This window comes from Ursus arctos, unplaced genomic scaffold (genome assembly GCF_023065955.2).
Source record: "Ursus arctos isolate Adak ecotype North America unplaced genomic scaffold, UrsArc2.0 scaffold_21, whole genome shotgun sequence".
Taxonomy (NCBI): Eukaryota; Metazoa; Chordata; class Mammalia; order Carnivora; family Ursidae; genus Ursus; species Ursus arctos.
In genome coordinates, this window is record NW_026622886.1 from 30,181,104 (window position 1) to 30,207,161 (window position 26,058).

A 26,058-nucleotide genomic window follows, 5' to 3' on the forward strand; every position below is an offset into this window, starting at 1 on the left:
GAATAAGAAATGAGCCATAGCTGTTTGGATACATAATCAAGACATAAGCCATACACACATGCTCACACCTACATACACGTCACACAGACTCTCACAGCCCAGTCTAACTTTCTGAAATAGGGACAGTTTCTGCATGGATGATCCTCTAGAATATTTAAGACCTGTAGAACAAGGACAAGATTCTATGTGACTTCCAGCCTACCTAGAAACCCGACATAACACTGCCACCTGGAAATCCCCTCTTTTCTCTCAATCACAGGAAGAAGGACTCTAGTAACCAAAAATCTGCATTTACTGACACATGAACTAAGATCCTTACCTGGATTCTGAAATGTACTCCAGTCAGCTACCTGAGCCTGGACACTCAGATGAGTGTATGTGTGTATGTGTGTGTATGCAGCTGTTCGTGTATGTGATGAGTGTATGTGTGTATGTGTGTGTATGCAGCTGTTCGTGTATGTGATGAGTGTATGTGTGTATGTGTGTGTATGCAGCTGTTCGTGTATGTGATGAGTGTATGTGTGTATGTGTGTGTATGCAGCTGTTCGTGTATGTGATGAGTGTATGTGTGTATGTGTGTGTATGCAGCTGTTCGTGTATGTAGGAATATATATATATGTATATGCATATAATAGAGGACAATATAAAGCTGAGAAGTGGGGAAGGCATATTTTCAACATAAATAACAAGGGGAAAGACATATTTTTAACTCCAACAATACATAAAGTGTACCTAAAAATCAATATGAAAAAAAATTAGAAATCCAACAGGTAATGAACCTCAGCATGCTATGCATAGAGCCTAAGAAACTGATAATGGCCAGTAAGCAAAAAACTATGATGCTCAGCCTCACTGACCATCAGGAAATTGAACATTAAAATAATAATGAGATGTTATTTTCCCCCACTGGATTGATATAAAGATATAATACACAGCACTTTCAATTTAGCCAAAGCAGGATGCTTGCATGTTTATCTCTGTGCTGTATAAAAGCACAAAAGGAGTCTAGAACAACGTACAAGAAAATATTAATAGTGGTAAAGTTGGGTAAAAGAAAAATTGAGGGGACAGTATGAAAAGGGATAGTCTATATTTTCCTGTAATAAATACTTCTCTGTGATTTGATTTTTATTAACATGAATTTAAGAATTAAATGGATGATAAAAATATATTTATATAAAATATAAATTTTAACAGAAGATTGCTTGGCTCTTGGTTTGACTGAATTACCATCTCCATATCATTAAAACTATCATTGATAAAAAAATTTTAATTAAATAAAAACATCTCTTTTCAATTTTCTTCCGGTAAAAAGGAACATTTCTTCTGATAACATCTAAACTCAGTTTTAAGAAACTAAAACTTGGATCATCCAATTTTTGCTGCTTCTTTTTATTTATTTTTCTCACCAGCATCAACCTCAAGCAGCTATACAGTAGTACTAATAACGGCCACACAGAACCTTCAAATCACATAGAGAGATCTACTATAAATCTGTGTTCATCAGTCCTGCTTGCTGTCCACTATGATACCGGTTGCCCTCATTCCAGGCACTTGTAAAACTGCCCTTGAAATAAGGCACGGTCATGAATCTTGCTGTGGCCCATGAACATGGCTACAGAAGTAGTGCAAGAAGTCTTCAAGAGCCAGCGTGTGTTTTCCACATTTCCTTGTCACAAGGACCAGTGACATTCCAAATGGCAACTTCCCTGTCAACCTGTATTCTTGAGTGAGCATAGATGACATGAAGCAAATCTCCTGGGTAACCAAGACAAATTTACATGAATGTGATACACCCAGGCTATTTTTTTCAATTTTTATTTTTTGAGAGAGAGAGAGAGAGAGAGAGAGGGAGAGAGAGAGAACAAGCAGGGAGGAGGGTCAGAGAGAGACAGGGAGAAACAGACTCTCTGCTGAGCAGGGAGCCTGATGTGGGGATTGATCCCAGGACCCTGAGATCATGACCTGAGCTGAAGGCAGAGGTTTAACTGACTGAGCCACCCAGGTGCCCCGACCTGGGCTATTTTAAACTAGGATATTTGAAGGCCATTTATTCCTGCAGCCCAGCCTGGTCTATTCTGACTGATAGAAAAGTCCTCAGACCCATCACTTTCAGCAAATTCAAACAAACTTTAACATTGTCATATTTCACAATTTAAGAGGCAGACAGATACACTCCAGGTGAAAACAAAAACAAAAACACAAAACCAGCGTAATGTCAGCTACCTTAATTATGTAGTCACTATAGTAATGTCAGATGTCCCTAAAAAGAAGTCGAGATCCACCATCTTCAGGGTCTGAGCTCACAGAGGTGGAGCTGAGAGTCTTCAGAATGAGCTCCATTAACAAGGAAGCTCTTGGCGGGGGTGTCTGGGTGGCTCAGTCAGTTAGGCGTCTGTCTTTGGCTCAGGTCATGATCCCGGGATCCTGGGATCAAGCCCTGCATCAGAGCCCCTATTCGGGGGGGGTGTGCTTCTCCCTTCCCCTCTGTGTACACTCCTTTCTCAAATAAATAAATAAAATCTTTACAAGAAAAAAGAAGAAAAAGAACTTCGTTATACATAATTTTCTATTTTCCCTTGCCTTTTCCTCATTAACCCCTGCTAGTTTACATCTAGCATAAAACCTTGGACTCAGCTCTTTGGAAGGAATCTTGTTTGAATTTGGCTTCTCCTCTTCCCCTTAGCCTACCCTGAATCCTCTCTGTCTTCCCAATATTTGACTTTAGCCCACACTGTATTTCACTTTGACCTGTACATCAAATGAGTTAAACTGGTGTGTGTACTTGGCCCACACACTGGGCTGAGTGGATGAATGTAGGTAGATAGCTGAAGGATATTTGGAGGTTGGGAGCCTGACAAGTTCCATGGTCTTGACCTTTAGGTACTAGAAGAAACTAGTGCCAAATGTTCACATGATTCTTCTATTCCCATCAATTCTCATGATTACCAACCTTCTCTTCGTTGAGAGCTAAAATTTGTTATTTAGGCATGTATTTGTTAAACCAGTTTTCAAACATTATAAAAGGAAATAAAACTCTGACACTAAAAAGAAAAAGAAAAAGAAAAAAGACCTCTTTTAAGAGGGGGAAATTGATAGCATTTACTCTGTGAATTTGATTACCCAGGTACAGAAAGTGGAATTGATAAAGTTTAAAATGTTCCTTTCAATTTCACCACTCCTTCCTATTTCAAGAATAAAAGTTATTGTATTTTCAAAGTGTGACCTATGAAATTCTTTCATAAACTGCCATATTTCAATCTGTAGGAAATAGCTGTTGAAAGCTACCCCTAGCACAACCATATTTGGTTTTTTTAAAGATTTGATTTCTTTATTTGAGAGAGACAGAGAGACAGAGACAGCACAAGCAAGGCAGAGAGAGAGGGAGAAGCACACTCCCCGCTAAGCAGAGAGCCTGACATGGGGCTCGATCCCAGGACCCTGGGATCATGACTTGAGCCGAAGGCAGGTGCTTAACCAACTTGAGACACCCAGCCACTCTAGCACAACCATATTTGGTAGTCACTGTGCTGCAACACACTCTATAGTCCCAACTTTTGATTTCTGTACTGGACATCATTCACCATTAATTAACTGGAAAGTCCAACTTACAATTTACCTTCTGATAGGAGCTCCTTCCTCGGATCATACTACAATTTCCTTCCTTGATGACCACCTATTTAGGTCTTTATTTGGGCACAATTTAAGAAAAAAAAGTTCAAGCTCTTTTTTGAAAGTTAAATAAACCCAAGGATAACATGTTGAAAACCATTCAAAGACGATGGCTCTATTTGGCTATCTACATACTAAAATACTAAACCTATACTAAAATCGTGAGGAGTGTATAACCATGATAAGAAATAATTCATTATTTTATAGGCAGACTTCGGCAGATTACAACCCCCAATGTTAGCTACCAATAATGATCTTCTCTTCAAAAGTTTTTTTATCCAACAAATTTAACAATAATTTGTTGTTGGTTAGACCTGAGACTATAGAGAAAAGGGAAAAAATTTAATTGGGAACACGTCCACCACTCTAAAAGCCAGACTGATTTGCAATAACTGTAATAGGAAGCAAAATGTGGCAAATCTCCTGGCAGAGGTAGAAACTAAGTATGATGAAAGAGCAGTAAAAAAAAAAAAAGAGAGATTAATTCCAGCTAGAGGAATGTGGTTAGGAACCTGTGGATGTTGAAATGATTGTAGTATAGTTTTTATAAGGGTCTGAACTTTGAGGCCAAAAAACCAGGGTTCAAATAGCGGGCATGTCAGGTACTAAATGTAGGACTGCAGGCAAATTAACATGCTTAGGTCTTTCTTCCTCCATCTATAAAACTGGGAAAACAAAACAAAAACCAACAACAGAGCACTTACTCTGTGCCAAGACAACACTATGAACAGTTAACACAAATTCATTCAGTTCTCATAATGACTCTATGTATACACTAATATCATCCTCACCTTACAGATGAGGAAACTGAGGCACAGAGAAGTTAAGTGGCCTACCCAAAGTCCGCACTGGTGGACTGGATGTCACACAGTCAGGCTCCAAGTCACAACCACTTATTGTGTGTTGTTAATATGAAAGTACCCTATATCCTCCACAAGCACAATTTCATACACATTTCATTGACTCCTTTCAATAACCCTATCAGGCAATTACTACTATTATACACATTTACAAATGGGGAAACTGGCTTAGATAAGTTATAAAAGCACAGTTGTCTGTGGCAATGGGTATGATGGGCTAAAGTAGGACACAAGGGGAGGGTGACTGTTGCAAGATTTCTCGTAATAATAGTGTTGCAGTGCTAGAGATGGAAGGCAGAGAGGGGTTTGAGAAATATGGAAGTCTGAAAAAAAAGAGAAGAGAATGAAAAGAATGCATATCAAAGAAACCAGGGCTCAAGAGGAATCAGCAAGCTGTAGTCACATGTCAAATCTGGCCCATAATCTGTGTAAATAAAGTTTTATTGACACACACCCACACTCAATTGTTTACATACTCTCTGTGGCTGCTTTTGCTTGATAACAGCAGAACTGAGTGCTTGCAATGGAACTTAACTGGCCCACAAAACCAAAAATATTTACTATTTGGCCTCTTACAGAAAAATTTTGCCAATCTTGTCTCTAGAGAAGCCTTGTACAATAGAAATTTCTGTGATGATGGAAATTTTCTGTCTCTTCACTGCTCAGTAGCATAGCCATAAGGTAGTTGGCTAAATTTAAATTTGAGTTAATTAAAAATAAATATAATTTAAAATTTAGTTCTTCACTCATACAGGACACCTTTTGAGCGCTCAATAGCCACATTTGGCTAATGTCACTGCAGAATTAAATTTTAAATGTTACTTAATTCTAATTAAATTTAAATTTAAATAGCCACATGTGGCTACAAACTACCATATTGAACAATGCAGTTGTAGGGAATTTCGAGGAGGCAAAAGTGGTCTCCAGCATCAAATACTGAAGAGAGATCAAATGAGGTAAGGACTTCAGGCCAATCCATTGAAAAGGAACACATAGGAATTGGTGATCTTCGGGAGAGCCATTTGGGTTCAGTGATGAGCACTGAGGCCACGGCACTGGATGCAGGTGTGTAAAGGAGAAGAGAACCTGGAGTATAGACAACATGCTGAGAAGTGAGGACATAAAGACAAGGGGGATGCTCTGAGGCTTCTCTTTAGCTTGTACAAACCTTTCAACTGGCTTTTATTAAAAGGGTAAAAAGTGAAGGTAGTTGAGGGGGGAGGTGCTGAAAATTAAAGGAAATATTGTTCTTTAATGGCAATGGCCAGTGAGATGAATAGAAAAATGAGGCAAAGGTCTGGTTCTGTTTGAGAAGTGCAAGGGCATTGATGCTGCTGAACTAGGAGATGTTGGGGTGGAGCATACCACCGGCCAAGACAAAGACCAATGCAAGCCTTATCTTAAAAGCTGGAATGCAGGCTACTTAAAAGGTCTAGAGCTGGAGAACGCCCTGATAGAAATGGATTAGAGGTAAAGGAGGAAATGGAATCAGTTAGGAGCTCCTGACTAGCCAAGAGGAGCAAAGTAAGCAATGAAAATATGAGGGAAGAGGAACTATTAGAGAACTAAATCAAAAAGGAACTAGAAGTAGGAGGAAGGATGGTATCAAAGAAATCTGAGGGTTTTTTTCATCTCTGGATGTCAAGTTTACATTGTCTTTAAGTGAGACCTGGAATAAGAAGAAAAAGAAACAGTTCTGAAGTAGGAAAAGGAACTGATATTTTGTTAATCGCCAATACACCAGGTTCTGTGTCTGCTAACTTATATATATATCAAATCGTTCAATCTACACATTATCCCTTGAGGAAGACACTGTTATTCTCATGTTATAGATGAGAAATGAGCCTCAGAGAGGTCAAGGAACTCCCCAGAATTACAAAACTAACATGTGGCAGAGTGCACCCCAGTGCCTTCTGACTCCAAGGAAAATGGAACAAATTTCCAATTTTACACGTCTGTGTGCTTACTTGCGTAATTCTTGTACCTTCCCTGGAGGCTGTTTCCTGTGGGCAGAGACCATGTGCTAGCACATTCATGGACATAGCAAATGCTCAATAATTATTTTTAAATAAATGCCTGCAAGTGTGAATGAATGTGAACTGAAGTAGCACTCTTCTGACACATTAACACAAATAAGAAAAAGCGTCTCACAAGGTAAATGCTCAGTAAAAACAATGACTAGCTCAAAGGCTACTATGGCACACAAACACAGAAGGCTTCAAGCATTTTTAAGAGGGCATCATATTGCTTTATTCACACGGGGACATCTCATCTAAATTAGAGATACTTGGCCTTGAGCGGTATCAACTGACTGTTCCAGGAAACCCTCCAAATTGGGTAATTGCTTATTTGGGGCGGCATAATAACCTTATGTTAATTTAACCACTAGGGATATTGTTTCTGTAAAAGTATTTGGAAAGCACATCCCTCTATAGGACAATTATTTTAACAGAGAAACCTAACACAAAGAGGGAGACATTCTTTAGCCCCACGGATCCTTTATACGTGAGTTCAGACGCACAGAACCTGGCCCCATCCACCAGCCCGAGCCACAGCTTGTCCCATCTCCACGAGAAAGGACAGCCCAGGCATCTGCACCCGGCCAGATCATCTCAGATTAAAACTGAGTGAATTGCCAATGGTGAGAAATACAGCCAAGAGGAAAAAGAATAGAAAGAAAGGCTCTCAAGAAATCAATCCCTGTTATCTAAACTGGATCCACTGTCAATGAAGAGAAAAGGCATGAATGAATGATCTTAAAGATCCCCCGGTTGTGAGTCATACCTGACAGTTAAATTCAAAGCTAAAAGTGAAGACACCATTTTATCTTGTTGGTTTTATTTTTATTCTAGAGGAAATGCAGGGGGGAAAAAACAACAGAGTTTAAGCAAACAGAAATAGGATGCGGTTTTAATATAAAAAACAAAAGATAAAATTATAATTAATTAATAGGGAAGGGCAAATGTTAAAGATCCAATCAAAACACGTTTAAATTTCAAAGCATGAATTCATTAAGATTAAAATATAATCATAAATAAACATAAATATAAAAGTACATGTTCAAGGAAAGTAAACTTCATCAGTCAGCCCTTTCCAAGAGGGCATTTCCGATACTCTAAGAGCAGAGGTCCTCAATCGACCAACTCAGAAATAGGTCATGATAAGCTCGTGAGGAACCAAACTCCAAACCAGAGCAGGTTCCTAGGAAACCAGACCTACATACCAGGGCCCATGGGGTCTCCGAGCAGGTAACCCTGAAACCTCACAAGAAACAAGAAGGGACAGAAGAAGAGGCGCCACACTCCAACGCCAACAAGTTAGCAGGCTGAAGTGTTGTTACCAGGATGTTACCAGGATGAAGTGATGAAGCAAGAATGGGAAAAAAAACAAAAGAGGAGAGGGAGAAAGGAGAAGGGAGAGCAGCCCCAGCAGAGGAGAAGAAAGCCAATTTGTTAACATGATGTTACTTTACTCTGGTTAAGGAGAAATGTGAAGAGAGGGGAGAAATAGGTAAGGATTGAAAGTAATATGCTCAAAACCTGAGGACTTTAAGGCTTTTTCCCATTTTCATATTACATCTTCATCTTAGCTATCCATTTCTTTCTCTCTAAGGCTATAACTCACACAGAATGACACACCACAATGTTCTGATGAAACTCTCCTCCACAGCCGAGGCTCCCAGAAGGCAGACACCACGTTCATTAACTCATTCTGCACAACACTTAGCTCATGTCCACGGAGAGATGTCTAATACAAGCTCTTATTAAAGAGGAGGAATACAATCAGTCATTTTAGAATGTCTGAGAAGAACTTTTTCTTCCCATTGAACCATATAAATTATTCTGAGACTGTTTCTACAAAGACTGTAATTGGGAGAGATACAAAGGGGGCATCAATTTTGTTTTACTGCTTTAAAAAAAATAAGATTTGAAGCAAATGTGACACAACATAAGATTTTACAAAGCCCAGTGTTCAGTGTCCAATAAATTCTTATCTTTATTTATTCTGTAAATATTTCATATGGAAGAAAGTTATGAGACTTTATGCACGTTAATCTTTTTGGAGAAAAAATTGGACAATATACATTAGAAAGTATATAATTTCCCTTTGATCTAGAAATCTTCTAAGAATTCTTCAGTAGGAAGAAAGTTAAGAAAGAAAGAAGCAGACAGAGACAGAAAGAGAAATCTTTGGAATGCTGTGTCCAGAGATGTAAGTATATCTGACTGTTTATAATAGCAAATAAAGAGAAACCACCTAAACAGCAACAGGAAGGATTGTGAAATAAAAAATTTTACATTCACCCAAAATGTTAAAACATTCCGCAAACATTAAAAATCATGGACTAGAGGAATAGAGGAATGGAAAAATCACACCTTATTATAAGTGGAAAAATGAACTATTAATAATATGGATAGTATAATTCCATTTTTCTGCAGGAACAAAAATAGATCCTTGAGAATCAAACACTCTGACAAATAGATTTTTAAAAGGCAAAACACATACACAAAAACAATGAGTGGGTGCCCAAACTGGCAAATCTGAATAAGGTTTATAGTCAGTTAATTGTACTGTGCCAAAATCAATTTTGGTTTTGATAACATCCTACTTGTGTAAGATGTTACCACTGAGGAAAGCTGAGTGATAGGTACAAACAACCTCTTTGTACTATTTTTGTAACTTCTTGTGAGTCTATAGTTACTACAAAATAAAAATTTTTAAATGAGATAAAAGACTGAAGGGAAATATACAAAATATACTAAGATATGCAGAGAATGCATTGAGAGATTGAACTACAGTTGATCTTCCACCTATTTCCCGAATTTACCCAATTCGAATTTAAAGAAATACTGCTTCTTTATGGAAAAAAAAAAAAAGCATAACTCTATTTTTTGTATTAGTTTCAGAGATACAATTAGTGGTTCATCAGTTGCACATCGTACCAAGTGCTCATTCATCAAATGCCCTCCTTGATGCGCATCAAACCTAAATTTTGATCAAAATTATTTCTGAATAAAGCAATATCAATGAAGAGGCAACGTCAATTCAAACCTAGGTCTCAAACTTAGGCCTTGTGATTATAAAACCTCTGCTCTTTTAATTAAACCACACTAAGTCTCATCCAACTTCCCACCTTCACCTCTCCAAAAAACCTTACAGACACAACCATGCTATAGACATATCGACAAAGATAAATCTGACTAACTAGATACCATTGAGCATAACTTAAAAAATTTTATTATGCCTTTTTTTCCCTAGCATTATCCTCAAAGTAATCTTAGAACAGTATCACAAACTCTAGCTGTGCTTTATCCTCGCTGATCCCCCCAATATCTACATACGTATTACATTCATAGATAAAACATTTTCTGTTAACATCTCCATAATTTGAAACTTGACTACAGTGCAGCCTACTCAATTTTCTACGAGTTCATTATCTAGCTCCTGCTAAGCCCACTATTTCCCTTTATTCTCTTTGTTGTTACTTGTCTCTTCCTCACCTTCGTTGTATTAGCACCTCTAACAGAAAATGAGAGGCTGTACAAATGGATAAAATGAAAACTGGTTGATTCTTTTATCTATGGAAGGATTCATTAGTTAGAAAGTGGCTACTGTTGATCAAAATGTGAGGTTGTATCCTCTAGTTATTCACACCTCAACAATCAAAGGCAATTCAGAGTAGAGCTGACTGTGAAATAAAACAAATTTTAATACCCATATTTTCAGAAAATTATTACTAGATAGTCCACATCACTCGCAATTACTCTTTTTAAACAGGAAAATGAAAGCGATCTCATTGCAAGCAAAAACACTTTTTTCCTTTGATGTAGGAAGTTAGTCTTCAAGGTTACACTCTATCTGGAATCTCATTCAGCACTTGGAATAGTTTCTGGCTTAGAAGGCATTCCATAAACGTTTGTGGAATGAACAAGAGAAAGAAGGAAGGATGAAGGAACAAAGGAGTTAATGAATGAATAATTTCCGAGCCAAAAAAACTCCACTTTTATAAATATAACAGGAAACAAACATAGACGTATGTATATATATGTATATATGCACCAGGCTTGTTTTTAAATCTGTAACACTGGTATTGTGATAATAAGATGAGATTAATTGGAGAGGAATTATGATACAGTGAGAAGCTGATATACTCTAAAGTCTAACAGATCTGGTTTTTCATCCTGTATCTGCTACCTGCATGCCGAGTAAACACAAGCAAGTTACTTAATCTTCCCTAAATTCTTCTCTGAGAATGTATGTGTTTGATAAGTTAAAAAACCATGGTAAGGAGTATTGTTATTATTACTGTAATAATATATTTTGTACTCTGTAACATTTTAACACACACAAGCACATACACACATGTGTGCACACTCACTCATACAAATACACACATATAAGAGCAAAATCATCTTCCAGGATTTAAGAGATTTTGATTAAGAGCATTATTATTTCTATCAGATATAGACTTTGAAATAATTAGATATTTAATAAGAAAATCTTCCTAATTAAAGGTATTTTTACTAATTATAAATTTAAAAATTAATTCTTTTGTAAGTTAATTAAACCTAGATAAGAGAACATTTTATCAAATTAGATCTACCAAGCCTGTAATTACAAATCACATTTCAAACAGCTCTTGAAATATTCAGGTGAAATAATGAAATGTTTATAGTAAACAGTAGAAGATCTTGAGCAGGCAGGACCCAGCATTTTAAAACAATAATAAAATCAATGTCATATTTTCTAAAATTCAAGCTCTTAACAGAATATGATCAGCTTTTACTTCAAATAACAATATTAAGATTTGTATCATTATGGCAATATAATGTGAGAAAAATATTTTTATATTATCTCATTGGTATCACTTTATTTTTTATTCTTTTTTAATTGAGGCATAATTAACACATAACTTTTTTTTGGCATGACCAAGTGGGATTTATTTTTATTGATTGATTGATTTTTATTATTATGTTCAATTAGCCAGCATATAGTACATCATCAGTTTTTGATGTAGTGTTCAATGATTCCTTAGTTGCGTATAACACCCAGTGCTCATCACAGCACGTGCCCTCCTTAATACTCATCACCCGGTTACCCCATCCTCCCACCCAACTCCCTTTTCACAACCCACAGCTTTTTCCCGGAGTCCAGAGTCTCTCATGGTTTGGCTCCCTCTCTGATTTCTTCCCGTTCAGTTTTCCCTCTCTTCCCCTGTGGTCCTCCATGCTATTCCTTATGTTCCACATATGAGTGAAACCATATGATAATTGTCTTTCTCTGCTTGACTTATTTATTTCACTTAACATAATCCCCTCCAGTTCCACGTATACCATTATATAGGTTTCAAGTATACAATATAATGATTTGACATTTGTATACACTGCGAAATAATTATCACAGTAAGTCTAGTTATCATCCATCACCACACAGACTTACTTTTTTTCTTTCTTTCTTCTTGTGACAAGGACTTTTAAGATTTACTCTTAGCAATTTCCAAATATGCAATACAGTATTATTAAGTATGGTCACCATGCTGTACATTACATCCCATGACATTTATTTTATAACCAGAGTTGTAGCTTTTGACCTCCCTTTCATCCATTTCACCCAAACCCTTAGGTTCCCCACTCTGGCAACCATCAGTCTGTTCTCTGTATCTATGAGCTTGGGTTTTTGTTTTGTTTTGTTTGTTTTCTAGATTCCACATAAGTGAGATCATTTAGTATTCATCTTTTATCACTTTTAACCAATGATTTTCATTTGATCAATAAAATTTGGTTTATTTGGTTAACTTATTGACTGCAAAATGACTAATAAATGACAATCTGGTAACATGATACTGGTCCAACTCTTAAATCTGAAATTCTTGGAATCTGATATGTACCAGAGAGACAACCTTTTCAGTCCATACTCACATGGATACTTGGTCTGTACCGTGTAAGTAAAATATTTACCTCCTTGTAGTATGTGTGTCTTCCGCTTGATGACTAAAAACCCATGCTGCCCGTAAAACAGTCTCTACTACAACTTAAAGATAAATGAGCTAAAGAGAAGCAAAGGGAGCCAACTGCCTCATCATGACACTTAGACCGAAACAGAATGCAAATTAGTGCAGCCGCTCTGGAAAACAGTACGGAGGTTCCTCAAAAAAGTTAAAAATAGAACTACCCTATGCAGTATTAGGTATTTACCCAAATGACACAAAAATATGGATTTGAAGGGATATATGCATCGCAGTGTTTATAGCAGCATTATCAACAATAGCCAAATTTTGGAAAGAGCCCAAATGTCCATCAACTGATGAATGGATAATATGCAGTGTGTGTATATATACACACACACACGCACACACACACACACGTGCGCGCGCGCACACACACACACACAGTGGAATATTGCTCAGCCATAAAAAAGAATGAAATCTTGCCATTTGCAATGATGTGGATGGAACTAGAGAGTATTATGCTAAGTGACATAAGTCAGAGAAAGGATAAACATCATATGATTTCACTTAAATGTGTAATTTAAGAAACAAAACAAATGAACATGGAGGGGTGAAGAGAGGCAAGCCAAGAAACAGACTCTTAACTATGGAGAACAAACTGAGGGTTACTGGAGGGGAGACTGGTGGGAGATGGGTTAAATAGGTGATAGGTATTAAGGAGGGCACTTGCTGTGATGAGCACTGGGTGTTGTATGTAAGCGATGAATCACTAAACTCCACACTGAAACTAGTATTACACAGTATGTTAACTAACAGGATTATAAATATAAATTTGCAGAAAAAAAATTTCAAACCCTTTTGCCTTCATAGAAAGAAGATTCATGAGTCATTTTGGGTTCTGGGAGGATGGATAATTCAGGTATGTCTACCTACAATTTACATAGGAACCCAGACAGAAGATAGATTTTAAAAAAGATAAATCTATACAGGTGGTGAAGTTTCAAAATCAGTGCACTCGACAAACACAAGGTTATGTGCATCCCACTGTGGATAGAAAGGTGACTGAGACCGGATCCCTGCCCTTCCATTACCTAGTCATGACTTGCTAAATTATTGGTAAAGTATCCGTGGAGTGTGAGCTTATCTGCAGATGTGTAGTGGATGGAGATGGGCATTGGGTATTCTTTGCCAAAGTAACTTAAAGGGAAATAAGACTCAGGATGATGTGCTTTTGAGGAAAAAAAAAAAACCAATTAATCAAGAACACATGTAAAAGTGGACTCTGGGAACCCAGTGAAGATTTACAATTCCTCTAAAATCAGAGAGTGGAAGATACACAGAAACATATATGACAAATGAGGAAAAGGGAAGCTACCTCTTGGATTGAAAATTTTTAGAATTCTAACATAGTTCTCATTCTTTTGTATTCTCTAGGTCCTGACATCTAAACAGCCACAGGATAACCAGACAGGAGTTAAAGAGTAAAGTTACAACTCATTACAGAAATTGTGCTCCACAGTGTGACCCAACTTGGTTGAAAAACTAAGTCCACTACTATACGACAAGTCACTTAAGTCACTCTGTCCTTTTGTTTATATAGCTATAAAAGTGCATTACAACTATACCTATTTCACAAGGTGTTGGCAAGATGTGAAGAATACATACATACTTTTAGCACGAGGCCTGAGCCAGAGTAAGTGTTCAGTAATTAGTTACCCCCTTTGTAGTGCCATAGTTGTTACTATTATCATTATCATTACTGAGAAATAATACATCAGCATAAAAGAAAGGAATAGCTCAGGCATGAGCCAGAGAATAACCACATGTAGGTTCCCTATTACAGACTCTACAAATAGCCCAAGTCTTATTGTGGCATATCCCTTAAACACTCAAAGGAAGCATTTAACATTCCTAGATCATTTGTTCCCCAAAGTCAGGAAACATCTATGGAATAACATAGGTAAATGAGAGAGCCCATAACTCACTGTCTTTGTACTGAATTTCAAAAAATATGATTTACATTATCTTATACTATATCCATTAATACAATATATATAAGATTGCTGTATGCAATATGATTCCTGAGAAACTCATCTCTGCACTTAACGTGAGCCATTTATCAAGGTTTGTCCACAAGGCACTAGGGTCAAGATGAAAAGCAAAGGAAGAAAAACAGGAAAGTTTACTGCATATGAATGTGTAAATAGGTAATAAATGCAGTAAATAAAATCAACAAGTTCCATAATTATACACATATAAGAAGTCCAATATTTCCTTTTATTGAGAAGTTGGAGGAAAGGAAAATTTTCAAATATTCATACTTACATGAATTAATTAGGCTATTTATCACCATGTTCTAATAAAAGTAATATTAAAGCATATTGCAAGCAATGAATAATGCGGTCATTATAGATTTTCCTTAAGCCAAAAAACCAACAGAGCATTTTTTAGAGAGAAGATTAATACTGTTTTCTAGTGTCCGGGAAACATTTCCAAAGTAGGTAACAATTAATATAAAGCCTCCCTCTCCCCAACTTTGGGACTGTTGTACACATTTTAAATATCCCCATTAAAGTTCCATTGGCATTTTTCAAAGAGCTGGAACAAGCAATCCTAAAATTTGTATGGAACAAGAAAAGACCCCGAATTGCCAAGAGAATGTTGAAAAAGAAAACAAAGCTGGGGGCATCATGTTGCCTGACTTCAAGCTATATTACAAAGCTGTGATCACCAAGACAGCATGGTATTGGCACAAAAACAGACATATAGATCAATGGAACAGAACAGAGTCTCCAGAAATAGACCCTCAACTCTATGGTCAACTAATCTTTGACAAATGAGGAAAACATATTCAATGAAAAAAAAAGACAGTCTCTTCAATAAATGGTGCTGGGAAAATTGGACAGCTACATACAGAAGAATAAAACTCAACCGTTTTCTTACCATACACAAAGATAAACTCAAATGGATGAAAGACCAAAGTGTGAGACAGGAATCCATCAAAATCCTAGAGGAGAACACAGGCAGTAACTTCTTCGACATCAGCCACAGTAACTTCTTTCAAGACACATCTCCAAAGGCAAGGGAAACAAAAGCAAAAATGAACTTTTGGGACTTCATCAAGATAAAAAGCTTCTGCACAGCCAAGGAAACAGTCAAAAAAACTGAGAGGCAACCCACAGAATGGGAGAAGATATTTGCAAATGACATTACAGATAAAGGGCTAGTATCCAAGATTTGTAAAGAACTTCTCAAACTCAACAGCCAAAAAATGAAAGATAGGTCAAAAAAATGGGCAGAAGACATGAACAGACACTTCTCCAAAGAACACATACAAATGGTTAACAGACACATAAAAAAATGTTCAACATCATTAGCCATCAGGGAAATTCAAATCAGAACCACACTGAGATACCACCTTACACCAGTTAGAGTGGCAAAAAGTAACAAGGCAAGAAACAACAAATGTTGGCAAGAATGTGGGGAAAGGGGAAACCTCTTACACTGTTGGTCGGAATGCAAGCTGGTACAGCCACTCTGGAAAACAGTATGGAGGTTCCTCAAAAAGTTAAAAACAGCTACCCTACGACCCAGCAATTGCACTACTAGATATTTACCCCAAAGATACAGATGTAGTGAAAAGAAGGGGCACATGCACCCCAGTGTCTATAGCAGTAATGTCCATAATAGCCAAACTGTGGAAGGAGCTGAGATGCCCTTCAACAGATGAATGGATAAAGAAGGTGTCGTTCAGGTATACAATGGAATATTACTCGGCCATCAGAAAGGATGAATGCCCACCATTTGCCCAACATGGATGGAACTGGAGGGGATTATGCTAAGTGAAATAAGTCAAGCAGAGAAAGACAATTATCACATGGTTTCACTCATATGTGGAACATAAAGAATAGCACAGAGGACAACAGGGGAAGGAAGGGAAAACTAAAGGGGGGGGAATCAGAGAGGGAAACAAACCAGGAGAAACTATGGACTCTGGGAAACAAACGAAGTGCTACAGAAGGGAGGGGGTGGGGGATGGGGTAGCCAGGTCATGGGTATTAAACAGGGCATGTGTTGTAATGAGCACTGGGTGTTACATGCAACTGATGATCACTGGACACTAAAAAACTAATGATGTAATGTATGGTGGCTAACTTAACATACATACAGACAGACATAAATACAAATTTAAAAATTATTTTAAAATTTAAAAATAAAAAAATAAATATTTATACATAAAACATAGTTCATTTTTTCAAAGAGTATCAATCTATTATTCCACATATAATATGGATATTTTCCAAATGTTTCTAAGAATTAGATCCAGATGTTTTAAATTACTTTTAGTGGTTTCAATGGAGAAGGGATTAGAAAAGAAAGAAAAGTTAAAATTAACTGGGACTCTTAGTAAAGAAACACTATAATGTAGTTTTTATTTATTTATGTATTTATTAGAGCATGTGCAGGGGCAGGGAGAGTAGGAGGGGCAGAGGGAGAGGGAGAGAGAGAATCTTAAGCAGGCTTTATGCCCAGAGACAGACTGATGTGGGGCTCCATCTCACGACCCTGAGATCATGACCTGCGCTGAAATCAAGAGTCTGACATTTAACTTACTGAGCCACCCAGGCGCCCCTATAATGTAGTATTTAGACGGAATATAGAAGCCAAATTCAGACTGCCTGGGTTCAAATCCTAGATCTGCTACTTACTAGTTTTATAAGCTTAGGCAAGTTTCTTAAAACTGTCCATATCTCCATCTCCACACTCATTAAATCAGAATAAAAACTGACCCTATCTCACAGGGTGGTTATAAATATTAAATAAATTATGGCACTCATTACTGTACCTGGCTCATAGCATGGACACACAAAAGCCTAGCTGTTTTTACTATATGCTGGACACTACGTACACCAGCAACACAATCATTCCAACAGTCCTCTAAGTTATAATTACTGCCTTCTCGATCAGTAAGGATAGGCGGGATTACACTACAGTAAAAATCGCAAACCCTCTGTGACTTGCAAAAATAAATGTTTATTTCTGACTCATGCAAGTTCAAGTGGACTCCCCAGATCTGTTACCAATTCATTTCTCCTGAGCAATCCAGACGACTTCAATTCCACACGTGCCTCACGATGGCCCCGGCAGACCACAGGACTCTTAGGATGGAAGCACTTGGAAATAAAGGCTTCATCGTGAAGTGACACAGCTTCCTCCTCTCACTGCATTAGCCAAAGCTAACCACATAACTCTGCGTATATGGGAACATCCGATCCTTTTGCGTTTCTGACAGGAGAACAGATACCGCTGACCGTAAAAGCCACTGCAAGACCAATGCTATAAATTCCCCTAGTTTACAATTATTTGGGGAAAAGCACTGCTCAAAGAGCGGAGCCAGAGTTTTAACCTAGGAATCAATTTGTTTTCTCCACTAATAATGATCCTCGACTTTTTATCCTCCTACCCACCAAAATGAGATATCCAACAAACTCCCGTTGGTAACTGGCAGACTTCATTTGGCCTTGATTAAGGAGGGGAGTTGGGAGGAAGGCAAAGTCACGGCATTTGTGGTTTAGAAAAGCACTTAACTCTCAATTGAGAATCAATAAAACTCTATGAAAATAAGAAAAACTGTGGAGAGAAAGCAAAGTTGGATTAGTATAAAAGTACTTTTCTAAGCTCCAATGCTTTTGCTTACAGTTATTTAGCAAACAGTCAATAATACTGATCCTGTGTCCCTTTGACTACTATCTATCTTACTAATTTTTTTACAAACATCTACACTGCTCATGTCTACAGTAGATACTAAGCATTCATTCTTTTTTTAATCTTCCCAGTGTTCTTTAACTTAACTGATACATCCACTTAGGAGAGATGTCTTGAAAGATTATATGGGAAATGTTTTCAGTGTAATATCAAAACCTAAGGAGAAGGTATTTCTATTGTCCAGAGTTAGCTCTTAAGTCAAAGACCTACAGAATTTAATTGCTTTTCTCCCACTTAGAAACATTTATATTTTAAATCAGTAAAATTCACTAGTTGCCTAAAAGTCACAAATTAAATCCTACCCCTCTCTCACTTAGAATTTGAAAGAGCTTTATATTTATTTTTTTTAGCTATCCTAAGACTTTCAACTGGACTACTTCAAACTCGAAATTCTTTTTTTTTTAAGATTTTTTTAAGATTTTTCTTCATTTGAGAGAGAGAGAGAGAGCGAGAATGGGTTGGGGGGGGCAGCAGAGGGAGAGGGAGAAGCAGATTCCTGCTGAGCAGGGAGCCTGTCAGGGCTGGATCTCAGGACTGCAGGATCCTGACCTGAGCCCAAGGCAGATGCTTAAACAACTGAGCCACCCCGGCGCCCTGAAATTCAAAATTCTTAAACTTCAACTTTCCTAGATATCATAAGAATAGTACTCCTCCTTTGTATGCACTCTTTTACCTCATTTGGCCATAATTTCAGCAAAAGCAAATATAATTATTCTCTTTTATAGTAAGTTCTCTATCCACATGGTTTAGATAAAGGATTTGAGTTCCACATTCAGATGTGCTTCTAAAATTGTAATGTAAAGAGGTTATTAGATTCATATATTGTCACAAAGATTCATCAGCCTCCCACGTTTCTCTTACAAATGTCACACCACAATGGAAAGCAATGAGTTGCTGCTTGTTGCTTATGAGAGTAGAATTCTTTTTTTAAAAAATAGCAGCAGCAGCAGAAGCAAAAAACTCCAACCACTGGATTTTTTTTTTTCTCACCTAATAGTATATGAACAAAGGAAAGGTAAGCCACCTTCCAGGAGGTGCTAAGAGTCTGGATTTTCCCCTGCACCTGGTAGTTGATCTGGTCACAGCTGATTGAATTTCCATTGTTCATTGATTGTGCCATTTGTCAGGCAATCCATCCTTGCTTATGTAATTGCAGCATTCCTGTAGTTCACTCTGTTCTGTCCTGGAGGTTCGGCAGCATGACGGACTGAGAAAATTAGATATGGCACAGCACCGAGCTGCTGACCTTCAGAATATAAAACAAGGCCCATCTTTTAAAATTGGTCTTTCTTGATGAGGTTATTCTGCGGGACTGTACTTCTAACAGGCCATTTTTCATGCTGACCATGTACCTTCTTAAAATATTTTTTGTATTTATAGAAAAATGATAATTTAAATTTTAAATATGCCTGTACTGTGCACAATAGTATGAATAAATTCATTTCATTTAGTTTGTCAAAAGGGGCCAAATTTTTCATCTTTAGGTAAACCTCTCACCTTCAAACCAGAATTAAATATCATTTTTTAAAAATCTGATAAATATGAAGGAAAATTCACAGAATCTTAAGAAGTTTAAAAAAAAAAAAGACTAAATTTCCCAAATAGTTTAATGTGGCTGACCAATTGATTGCCAAAGTACCAAAATTCAGTAGAGAAAGTAAATTACTTTCCGGTTTCATAAAAGCCACATTATATTTCCCTTATTTGTTTTCCTTGGAAACAAAGTCAAACTCACAGAAAAGTTGCAAATACACAATAAAGAACTATTTTTTCCCCTCTGAACCACTTACTTACACAATGCCTAATAATCTGAGAATAATTTAGTAAGTCAACAAATATTAATTATTTCATCCCTTTTCAACTCCTACCTTATCTTCCCTGTAAACTCGCCATCAAATGTGTAACTATTTAGGGAAACAGAACTGTTACGGTACATAACAAGAACACACAGACTGGCCCAGCAGCTCTTTATTTCATCGTTTAGACTTTTCCATGGAGTTTCTTCCAGGAACTTCTAGTATCTAAACAAAAAAAGATAAGAAACCACACAAAGACCAATTTGCAAAAACAGGGAGACCTGTTGAGATGAGGAACAGTTTTCAAAATAAGCAAAATTCCCTTCATTCCCATGTCCCAGATTTCTTCACTTCTGCCTTCAAACATGAATTTCTCCTAAAAGGGCAGGAAGGAAAAGTAAAGAGGGAGGAAAGTATTTCATAGCTCAGATGCGTCTATACACTGTCATTCTGTCTCCCTCTCCTGTCTCTAACTCCTCCGTGGAATGTTTTACCTACCATCAGCTCACTCTGTAATGCGCTGCTCTGACTTCGGCCTCCCTCTCTGCACTGACATCACATGATGAAAACCACTGAGGATTTCTGAATCAAAACTGCTCTTTCAATCCTCGATAGCCTTAAAACATTTCTAGAGTCCTTGACCTCTACTGATGTTCCTACTTTTATTTTTATCTCTTCCCTTCTTCATACCCCATGACCCTGAAATATCCTACTCTTCCTTCTTCTGCTTCTTTAATCAAGTCTCATCCACTCTTACAAGATGTCTTTTTCCTACTTGTCTCCAAAGTTTAGTTCTTAGTATGTCCCTCTTCCTCTCTCTCTCCCTCTACCCAGCCCCAATCTCTATGCAACATTGACCAGGCTTTAACTCTACATCTTTTCAACTTAGAGTCAAACCTATACTCATACATCAAGCCCCCTCCAGATTTCAGCCAATTAAGTTTCATGTCACAACCAATTCTCAACTTGGATATCTGAATCACATTCTTGCAGTTACCATAACCTCCTTCCTTCCCTGAGCCCCACTTCCAGGCAGTCACAATGTCGCATGGAGCCTGGGATAGTAGCTACTCAGTTCCAGCCAAGTGTTGCCCATTGCTGCTGGATATTCCACCTTCTTGTCAAAAGAAGACCAAAAATTGAATTGATACCAGAAATGTAGATTTTAGGTGAAATCTTCCAGTGTTTAAATACTGAGAACTACTTAAATAAACAAAAATGCAGCATCTGGCTCAAACAAAACCTACCTGCAGGCTGAGAGTCAGATTGTGACTTGTGTCGCCTAAGGAGGCAAATCCCTTTGCTTTCTATTCCAAGATTTCGGAAACCATCCTGAAACCATCTTCTGAATTTGAGAACAGTAGTGCCTCCCGTTAACTGTGGTTTCACTCTGCTGTTTCAGTTACCTGGGGTCAATCTCAGGCCTAACATTTTGTCACAGGGCCTATGTCCACTCATTTCACTTGATCTTATCGCGTAGGCATTTTATCATCTCACACCATCATAAGAAGAAGGAAGGTGAGTAGAGTACAATAAAATATTTTGAGAGAAAGAGACCATACTTAAATAATGTTTATTACAGTATATTGTTACAATTGTTCTATTTCATTAGTTGCTGTTAATCTCTTATTGTGCCTAGTTTATAAATTAAATTTTATGATAGGTATGTATATATAGAAAAAAACAGTATATGAGGGTCCGGTATTTTCCACGGTTTCAGGCATCAGCTGGGGGTCTTTGAATGTATCCCCCGTGGGTAAGGGGCACTACTGTACCAGTAACTCAAAATAACCTCTATAAGCCAACTGCTCTCCCATACACAAGCACACTTGATTCTTTCTAACCTCTATGCCTTTGTCATGTTTGCTCACAAAAATGTTTTTCTTCTGAAGTCCTATTTTAAGATCCATTTCAAATGTTACCATATCTCTGAAAATCTCCTGGATCACATTAGCTTATGGGAATATCTTCCCATATTCCAAAGACATTAATACCTAGTATTTTGTGTCAGGCACAGCCCCAAACATTTTACAAGTCCCTCCCTACCCCCATATAATCTTAAAAAACTGATACTATCATTATTCTCATTTTTCAAATAAGGATACTGAAGCTTGCCCAAGGTCAGTGGCAGAGCTGGGGTTGAACTCATACCTATTTTTTGCAAGTGCAGAAAGAAAAGTAGGAAATTCATGTTTTGGTCATCCATTAGGTGACATGTTACATACCAGGAAAAAATCTGAAATTCCGTAACATGACTCACAAGGCCATTTACCATATGGCTCTCTTCTTCCATTTCTTTATAATTTCCCTGTCATTCCTGAAGCCCCAGCCACATTAGCTTTCTTTCAGTTTCTACAATCTACTGAGCTATTTCATACCTCATGGTCTGTGCATATGCTGTGGTCTTTGCCCGGAATGTTCATCCCCACTTTTCATGTCTAATCTCTACTCATTGGAATCTCAGTATAAACACCATTTCCTCAAGATTCCTTCCATGATCCTTCTAGAGAAGACTAAGTTACATCTACCACTAACCATTGTATTTCATAGTATCTATTGCAATTCTAAATAAATAGCTTTGTGATAATTTTTTTAATGTACGTCTCCCCTGCTGCTATGTAGTAAGTTCCTTCACTATCTCTTCCATCATTTTCTCTGTAGTATCCACACAGTAAGTGAATGATTGATATCTTTAACTCTTATGGGCCATTTGAAGACTTAGAGGAATTAAACAACCTTTATCTCATAGCTAGTAAGGAACTGAGATCTTGCATGTGCAAAAACCTACAGACTTTCCATTACAGAAATGTTAAGCAAGCTGAAGTCATTTTCTAATAATCCGCATTTAGTTGGAGTCTTTCCTTTTCAGCTTATAGTCGTTGCTATTACATCAAATAGTATATGAGAGTCTTATCATGGAATGTTGTTTAAATAAAAATAAGCAAAAATGGGTTGCAGTGCTTCCAGAGAAAAGAACAAATTGATGACCTAGACAGAAGAGTCAACCACAATGCGTAATGCAAAAGTGGACTGCCTAATCTTTACTTCAGAGAGTGGCAGCTGGATTTCAATTTCAGGCTAAGCAGCAGGACGTCTAATTCATGAGTAGAAAATATCCCCAAAATCCATTTTGCTGTTCCAGGATTAGAGAAATTACTCGGAATTCTAATTGCTTCACCTTTGCAGTTTTCCACTGAAGTCTCTAAAATAGACTTTAGTACCCCAAAAGCCAGGTGTCAACAATGTGAATTAACCACCAAACTGTGAGAAAAAGCGGTTCTTCACAACTTCTTAAAGCAGCTACATGTAATTGGGATTTATTTTTCAAAGGTCTCAGAGATTATAGTACCAGAAACATATTTTACAGGGCTATTCACTTCGATGGAAAGTCCCTTCAGTTGATCACTCTTAAAGATTTCTGTTCCATGTTCAGACTGCTGCATATGTAAACTACTACTGGAGAGGTAGTCTATGCCACTGTGGAAGCTCAGAAGCATAACTATTTATGTGCTGGAGCTTTTGATAGACCTACAGATGCCAAGGGGAGTTTACTTTCACGAAAAACAGACAAGATTATAACGAAGGAGGAGAAGTCAAAGGGCATCAGAGATCTTGATTCCATGGAAGTCAGCTCCATCTAGGAGAAGACAGCTGCAGCAACCCTTCCTCAGTTTACTAAAAGATTTGGCTGTCCACATCTCCATTTGCCAGATTCCAGCTACACAGAAAATAAGCAAGCCTCTTTCACATCAAATTATGCTTATATCCCCTTACCACCTCCCAAAGACATATAGAAGAAAAAATCATCACTTCTATGTATTCGGTTACTTTACTAACATTTTTTAAACTCGTATATCAGCTCTACCCTAGACCCTAGGGATATAAAGACAAAAAGAGAGAGAGAGATTCATCCTGCCCTTGAATTTACCTTTATAGAAAATTCTTAACCCATGAGGAGTATTTGCAAATACGTGTCCAACATAGTAATGGATTCTATTTGAAATTGAAAATGCTTATTGATGAAGTTTAAGATTAGATATATGGTCTCCTACCTCTATTTCCCTGCCCAACTCTGCTCTGCCAACCAAAATATTTAGAGGATTGAATCACACTGCTGAAATAAATACAAACTCAGACTTATCTTTATTCACCTTGATCTTTTGGGCTGCTACAAAACAGGTATGGCCACGTGATTCCAAGAGTACAAAGATGAAGAGTTCAGATATAATGTTATCAAATGTCAGTGATGTAAAATGTATTGAATTTTTGAAACTACAAAAGACCCTTTGGCAAATACTCTCATATACTGCACACGATTTTAGAAAATTTAGACAAGCAATTAGAGATTAAGAAGAAAACACAAATTAGAGAGAAAATCTCCAGGTCAAGAACTCATGGGTGGCTCAGTCAGTTAAGCATCTACCTTCAGCTCAAGTCATGAACTCAGGGTCCTGTAGAATATAGCCCCACACCGGGCTCCCTGCCCAGCAGGGGAGTCTGCTTCTCCCTCTCCCTCTGCTCCTTCCCACCACTTGTGCTGTCTCTCTCTCTCTCTCAAATAAATGAATAAAATCTTAAAAAAAAAAAATCTCCAGGTCTAAAATACCTATTTGATGGACCTTTGACTTCCACATTATTTGCACTCACCTGGGCCCCTGCCAACCCCAACCAACCCTCTAGAAACCTGTACTTTCCCTTCCATTGTTACGGCCACTGCCTTATATCTGGCCCTCATTGGTTTTACTTGGAATATCCCCATGACTTCTTAATTAACTTCTCTGCACGTGGTTTTAAGGGGGGGGGGTTCACATAAATCATTTTCAATACCATGGTTTATCACAGATATGTAGACACAGAACTTTGAGAATACACTCTTAGGAAAGATCATAATCTTTATTTTGATCTAAGAAGCACAAGGAGGGTTTCCTGTTCCTGATATAACTGTGGTGTAAGAGTGCAAGATAGCTAGCTACTCTTCCTCCAACATTTATAAAGTCTATTTTATCCAAGACATGACCTTAATTCTTTACCCATTTAATCCTCATACTATTTCCACATTTATATATGAGAACACTGACGCAGAGAGATTAAGTAACTTGGCTGTGATCACACAGCCAGTAACTGGGAGACCTGGAACTCAAACCCAGTATTCTGACTCCACAGACCATGCTCTTAGTCATCACGACTCATTGGAATAGATATAGATATAGATACGGATATAGATATAGATAAACGTTTGGATCAGTCACACATGTCGAAGAGGGTTAGTCAAACACTACCGAAAAAATTAAACCAGGAAGAGAAAAGGTGCTCAGATTCTAAAGGGAAAACTATGTCAACTGTTCCAAACAACGGAGAGAGGGCATGATGAGAACACAGAACAGGTTCTGGTTGGCTTGCCTTTCTCCATTTCAACAAGGAGACATTTATCAAATGTAAGCCTGACTGAGTCATTCCCCCATGTCACTGCTGGGAATCTGGAAACGTAGGAAACCCCACTGCAGTGTTTCTCAAACTTCTACAGGAAGCATCTCTCCCTAATGGCGGCAGATGAGAGCCGCCACATTCTCAGTAGGCACACAGCTGCAACAGCTGCCACAACTCTGAGTTTTCAGAGACTGTGTGCCTCACCCTTACTATTCTGACAAGTCTGGCATTTATTCTACAAGGTATCTCTGGGTCTTGTTGTAATGTAAAAATATAGCTACTTATAATGGCAACTCTTGACAAAAAAAAAAAAAAAAAAAAATGTATCCCTACCATGATTTCTAGCACCACCTGGCCAAATGTGCATAATTTTGGAGTACCTCATACTGCAGCTTCATACTGACATACTGCAGCTATGGGTCTATCCAAGCTGGTTCACACCCCCCCCCCCCGGCCCAACCACCCCCACCTCTCCAGCCAAAACAATTATTTGCAACCACAGTTAACAGTCAAATTTCAGCCTGTTTTCCAATCCCTGGTCTTTAATAATGAGATCCTTGTCCACCTTGAGAAGATAACACCCATCCGT

At 37.7% G+C, this 26,058-nt stretch overlaps 1 protein-coding gene across 1 annotated transcript in view; it reads right to left on the minus strand.

Annotated features, from left to right (window-relative positions):
- The window catches only part of ACSS3 (acyl-CoA synthetase short chain family member 3), a 148,715-nt gene that overhangs the window by 121,867 nt on the left and 790 nt on the right, over positions 1–26,058 (minus strand). The gene's annotated exons all lie outside the window — the stretch shown is intronic.